Source organism: Propithecus coquereli, unplaced genomic scaffold (assembly GCF_000956105.1).
Source record: "Propithecus coquereli isolate 6110/MARCELLA unplaced genomic scaffold, Pcoq_1.0 Scaffold58, whole genome shotgun sequence".
NCBI lineage: Eukaryota > Metazoa > Chordata > Mammalia > Primates > Indriidae > Propithecus > Propithecus coquereli.
In genome coordinates this window covers 282,038-288,855 of record NW_012151729.1, presented here as the reverse complement: position 1 = coordinate 288,855, position 6,818 = coordinate 282,038, and the positions used below count along the sequence as shown (strand labels likewise).

The window sequence follows — 6,818 nt, the reverse complement described above, 5'->3', positions numbered from 1 at the left end:
ATGTGCACACACATGTTCATATCACACGTGCATGTGTGCTTAGCTCACAGAAGGGCAGCTTGCTAGGCAGCATAGAGCCCTGCAGATAACAAGGGCTATAAGATCAAACATACCCCAGGCTCTATCACTCACTAGTTTCATGAACTTAGGCAAGTCAATGGGTTCCTGTGTGCCTATCTTTAAAGCTCATTAAGAGAATAAATTGCAAATGTTCTTACCATAAAAACTGTTAAATATTTGAGATGATGAATATGTACATTAGCCTGATTTAATCATTGCATATTGTAGTCAGCAATCATAACATCACTTTGAATATCATAAATATATACAACTGTAATTTGTCAATAAATAAATAAATAATGGGAATAATAAAATCTACCTGGTAGGGTTGTGGCAAGGTAACAGAGGAAACATGTAGACACCTAGCCATAACTGACAATCAATACAAGGTCATAGCTGGGTTAGTGCTATGAGTTTTTAAATGAGACCTGCTATTTTTTATGTAACCTCAAGTCACTGAGTCTCAGTTTCATCATTAATACAATGGAGCTAATATGATCTATCCCACAGATTCTTTCAAAAAATATTTATCAAGCACATTCTCTTGTACCAAGCACTGAGTTAATTACTGGGAACACAATGATAAACAATAAAAGCACAACTATTTTTCTAATGGTGCTTAAGATCCAAGAAAAGAGAAACATAAAACAAGAGTGAATATAAGATGATTGCTTAGAATAAGTGCTGTAAGTCCAGAGACTACAAAGAGAGAAGCTATTTTGGAATGGGAAATCAGGAAATGATTTCAAAAGAAGTGACATTTAAGTTTGGATCTTAAGAATGAATAGGAGTAGTAAAGCACAGAATGGCATAAAGAATGTCAAACAGAGAAAACATTTATAAGGGCCCTGATGGGGATTCATTCATTTGTTGAATAAATAGTTAATGGGGAACAACCATCCTCTAGGACCTGGGGATATAATGGTGACAAGAAAGACAATTTTAGACTGTGTGTTGCTCACATTAGAGAAATAATAAGGAGGATAATTCGCTTAATTTGCTTAGCACAGGGCATGGCACAAAGACAACAGTCTGTATGTAGTTAATAATTAAGATCACTATAGCAATAATAATAATTATAAAAGTAACAATACATACCCCCAGAGCAAAACAGTTCTGTTGATTCAAAGGCAAACATTGAAAAATTTTGAGGGTTACCTAAGAAAAATCTATAACTTTCTGTTTTAGAAAAAAATCACTTTCAGGGTTCACATTATAGTTGGAAGAACCTGGTCACTATTCAGACTTCTCTTGGATTTGACCACCTAGTAGGGGGAAGATTTGACATCAGGTCAGTGAAGTGGCAATCCACATCACTCATCCCTTTCTCAGGTTGGGACAATGACAGCGAGGTTTACCTCCTAAAGGCCCTCAGTATACCACTTATGGAGAGATACTTCTATTCAACATAGTACTGGAAGTCCTAGCCAGGGCATTCAGGTAAGAGAAAGAAATAAAGGGCATCCAAATTGTGAAAAAGGAGGTTTAAACTATCCTTGTTTTCTGGTGATATGATCTTGTATCTAGAGAACCCTAAGGACTATACCAAAAGACTCCTAGAGTTGCTAAATTCAGTAAAATTTCAGGTTACAAAATTAATGTACACAAATCAGTAGCATTTCTATACACTAATAACAGTCAAGCTGAGAGTCAAATCAAGAACTCAATACAATTTACAACAGTTGCAAAGAAAATAAAATACTTAGGGATATACTTAACTAAGAAGCTGAAAGATGTCTACAAGGAGAACTGCAAAATACTGATGACAGAAATCATAGATGACACAAATGGAAAAACATCCCATGCTCATGGAAGAATAAACATTGTTAAGATTTCCATACTGCCCAAAGTGATTTACAAATTCAGTGTCATTCCCAGCAAAATACCAATGCTACCTTTCACAGACCTAGAAAAAATAATTCTAAACTTTATATGTACCAAAAAAGAGCCTGAATATCTAAAGCAATTTTAAAGAAAAAAAGAATTCTACATTTGTTTGAAACCAAAAAACAGCCCATAGAAAGGATTGAAATAATGCTTTTCGCAGCAACTTCGATGGAACTGGACATCATTAACCTAAGTGAAATATTTCAGGAATGGAAAAACAAATACCATATTTTCTCACTTTTAAGTGGAAGTTAAACAATGAGTATATGTGGTCATAAAGTCATATAATGGACATTGAAAACTAAGGTGGTGGTGGAGGGTGAAGAATAAAAATCTACCTTTCAGGTACAATGTACACTATTCTCGTGACAATTACACTGAAAGCCCTAACTTCAGTGTTACACAATTCATCCATGTACCAAAAAATACTGAAATCTCCTAAATCTATCACAATTTTAAAAAGTAAAAAAAAAAAAAAAAAGTTGTATGTGTATATAAGGCTAGCTACTAACTTATTCACAACTATTCTAGAACTTGTACACTTCTAAATAGCCCTATCTGGGACCTAAATATCTCCCAACCTTTTTGAGAGGGCAGTGGAAGAAATGGAACACAGACTCCCTCTTTCCTGGAAGACAACAGTGAACTTCAGGACCTCACATTCTAATCCTGGACTTGTTAACATTGGCTGACACAGTCATCTTGGATGTGTCCCTTCTCTTTGAGCCAAAGTATTTTTGTCTAAGAAAACAGTATTTTGTTTGACATACACATTGTATTTTGTTTGTTTTCTTTTATTAATACCCAAATTTTAAAGTGAATGATTTTCATATGTTTCTTGACCTCTCCTCAACTAGAAGACCTGCTTAATAGGGTTGATAATCTCACATAACATCCTGTGGATCTCTGTAGTGGCTGCCCAGGGTAGAAGGGTCCTGTTCACTCCAGCACTCCAGTTCCCATAAGGTCTATGTTCCTCAGGTAGGCCACCTGTGTGAACCCAATAAGTCTTTGAGTTTGTGAGCCTGGACTCATTAGTAAGTAGCTGTACCAGGCAAAGCAACCCCAATTCTGGCAGAGCTCATACAGTCATAAAATCTTATTCTACGTATTTGGTATGTGTAACTCTTTCCCTAGCAACATTAACAACCTATTCATAATAACTCACATTTTCTATGCTATGCTTTTACATTTTGATTAAAGTTCCTTGATTATTTGCACCTGGTATTTTTATTCAGTTTTATTCAGTTAGTCCAGGGGTTTTTATTTGCCTCATTTCTAATCATTCTCATTCCTCAAAGTCCTTTTACCATATCCGTATTAATAATAGGGTGCTCCATTTTGATCTCAATCTATGCAATCTTTATCTAAAGTTCCCTTAACATTTTTCCTAGCTTTCTCAGGGGTTTTTACATGTTAAGTTTATATTCTTTAAGACTTTTAGGTTTTCAAGAAAATAAGTACTCAAAAATGTATATGAGTGTTTAACGAATAAAAAAACCTATAGAAATGCATTCAATTCTTTAAACAGACATTTTCTTCCAGTTGCTTATTGTGGCAACAGACAAAACAAATAACAGGTAAGGGTCATGTCCAATTGGGGGAAGTTTGCGCATTGCATTCACCATAAAAACTGGTGTGGGAAAACCTCAGGGGTATCCATATAAGCATTTGCTTCTATATAGTAATATATGCCCTGATTGTGCAAATGCCGTTCTCTCAGAGATTCCCTTGCTAAAAAGCCACTTTGCCACTGAGAAAGTCAGTGACAGATTTGTTGTGAGCAAATTCACAGGAATTTGGGACCAACAGAATTTCTGAGGAAGGTTCCCAGAGGTCTCCTCTTAACATTCTGTCCTTCAGATAATAGAGCTGCTGGTTGAGGCATTTGGTTCTGACCAAGTCATAGATACACTTAATAATTCTATCACATTGCTAAAAATAAATGTTTTGACTGAGTTACTTGTTTGTCTAAGTATTACAGACTGAGCAATTTAGTCAATTTGACAGGTCTTTGGAGATCCATCATTTGGGGGAATACAGCCAGCCAACCTTATAATTCACTTTGCTGTAGGTGGAGACTTTAATTGTTTTAATGCATTCCCACCAGAGCTAGTGATCTTGGCATTGCATCCAATTCTTGTAGCAGGACACTCCTCAAGGTCATCATTCCTTAGGAAGCATCCATCACATGTCCAATCTCTTCTCTTATATCTTATCCTTCAAGGCCCAGTTAACATTCTGTTGATACAAATTTTTCCTTGACTACCTAACTTAGTGGCTTCTCTCCTCACTCTTTTGAATATGTTGAGGACTTATTAATCATGCATTTAATATATTTGTCATTTATAAAAAGATTATTAGATAAAAGGGTACTCAAAGTGGTTCCACTCAAAATGGAGACTAAAGGATCATAATAAACTAAAAATAAAAATACATTTAATTGGGCATTATCTTGAAAATTACTCTTTTATATATTTATCAAGATTTAGGTTATTAGAGCTATGCACTAATGTTTAGAATGACCAAGGCATGGATCAAAGTTTGGGGATGAGAATGATGTAGTTTTTCCAAAAAAAAAAAAAAAAAAGAATGTGATAGCATGAAAACAACATCTTTTACTTGATACTTGAAACACTAAAATTAAGCTGCTGTTTTGCAACAATATTTGTGAAGCTTATCAATTTATCCAAGGGCCTGTTTTACCTTTAATATTAAAATCATCCTTTTCTGAAGTCTCCATTGTTTTATCATACTTGGTGATTCAATCTTCCTCAACAGACTGGTCTCACCCCGTCAGATCCTTATCTGTCAATGAATTTGCAAGATGTTCCAGCATCACCTTCATAGACTTTACAAAATCCTGCATCTTTTGCAAGATTTGCAATTTTGTTTTGTAATTAATTGATCATGAACTTCCACTGTATTGTCTGACATTTAAAACATGCAATGATCAGTAAGAGGCTGACCAATACAAAAGCAAAGACAACTCTTTAACATGCATGTAGGTTGTGTTGAAATAAAATACATTCATTTGAATTCATAGTGATTTTTATCATATGCTCATGCAATAAAAATATATTAAAAGTACGACAATCATTATGACAGGAACAGGATTGGGGCCTTGATTTTTTTTTAATGAGAAAGAGATAAATCATTTTTCTTAAAAACTTGGCAATAAATGATCTAGTCCCCTGGTTTTCAAAGAGAGGTCCCTGGACCAATAGCATCAGCATCACCTGGGAACATGTTAGAAGTTGTTAGAAATGCAAATTCTCATGTTATTGAATCAGAAACTCTATAGGTAGAGCTCAAATTTGTGTTTTAACCAAATTTCCAGGTGATTCTGATGCATGCTATTCATGAAATTCAATCTTGTTTTACTGCTATAGAAACTAAGACCTAGGGAAGAAAATGTGATGCTATTATTGAGTTGCAAGAACAGGCAAGAATCAAGTTCTGACTTCATGCTGGGTTCTTCCTCCTGTCACATAATACTCTAAAATTTTATATTTACATGGGGCCTACAAAGCATGCTGTGTACTTATTTAATTATCACCACCATTCTATAAATAATTTTATCTACATTTTATAGATGAGAAAGTCCTTAGAGGAAGGTCTCATTTAGTAAGGGGTTGATCCTGGATTCAACTTTATTTTTTTAAAATCAAATTCTGTGTTCATTTAACCAAACTACAGCATCTTATCTAACCAATCACTCTATAAATTATCAGAATGCAGAGCTATACCTTATTTATGTATTTTTCCATTGTCACATTTGAGTCACCATTATAGAATAACCCTTGGTGGAGAAAACACTACAGTGTTTTTGCAGAAAGACTATTTTTGTCTCTATACTTCTATAGCTACAGTTGGTTAAATTCATTACTTTTCAAAACTTCAGTAACAAATGCAAAAACCAACCTGTCTACATCAGATTGGCCAGAAAGGTTATTTTTATTCCTCATTGTTATGTATAACATGCTCGTTGTTGTACATTTGGTGGCTGCTGTTTGGATTTTTTAATATTTTAAGTAGTGTTCATTTATTAAATTTGAGGCTTCAGGCTATGTTAGCAAGTGGTACAATTTTAGAAATCTGAAAAAAAATTAAAATTCCATGTGGTAAATTAATAATATAGTTAAACATAGATGCCCAACTTAAAAGTAGTTTTTCTTCTTATAAAAACGCTACTGGGCTCTCCAGGCGACCCGGAAGTTGTATTTGCGACCTCTGCTTTCCTTCTCCCACAATCCTTCGCGCTCCTCCTTTCCGACTTGGGCCCAGCAGAATGGCTCCCGCAAAGAAGGGTGGTGAGAAAAAGAAGGGCCATTCTGCCATCAACGAAGTGGTGACCCGAGAATACACCATCAACATTCACAAGCACATCCATGGAGTGGGCTTCAAGAAGCGTGCCCCTTGGGCACTCAAAGAGATCAGGAAATTTGCCATGAAGGAGATGGGAGCTCCAGATGTGCGCATTGATACCAGGCTTAACAAAGCTGTCTGGGCCAAAGGAATAAGGAATGTCTCATATGGGATCCGTGTGCGGTTGTCCAGAAAACGTAATGAGGATGAAGATTCACCAAACAAGCTTTATATTGTGGTTACCTATGTACCTGTTACCACTTTCAAAAATCTACAGTCAGTCAACGTGGATGAGAACTAACCACTGATTGTCAGACATATCAAATAAAGTTAAAAAGCCAAAAAAAAAAAAAAGGCTACCGATAACAATTAGCATCACCAATAACCACTAACACTGAGGGCTTCCTGTCTTCTAAGAACTAGACAAAGCACTTCATAATTCTCACAATAATCTTACAATGTTAGTACCCATATTTTCCCTATTTTATAAATGAGAAAACTTT

The 6,818-nt window shown here is 35.2% G+C and overlaps 1 pseudogene; it reads left to right on the top strand.

Annotated features, from left to right (window-relative positions):
• The first annotated feature begins 6,238 nt into the window (after positions 1 to 6,238).
• Positions 6,239 to 6,616, top strand: LOC105821564 (annotated as a pseudogene).
• The last annotated feature ends 202 nt before the right edge of the window (positions 6,617 to 6,818 follow it).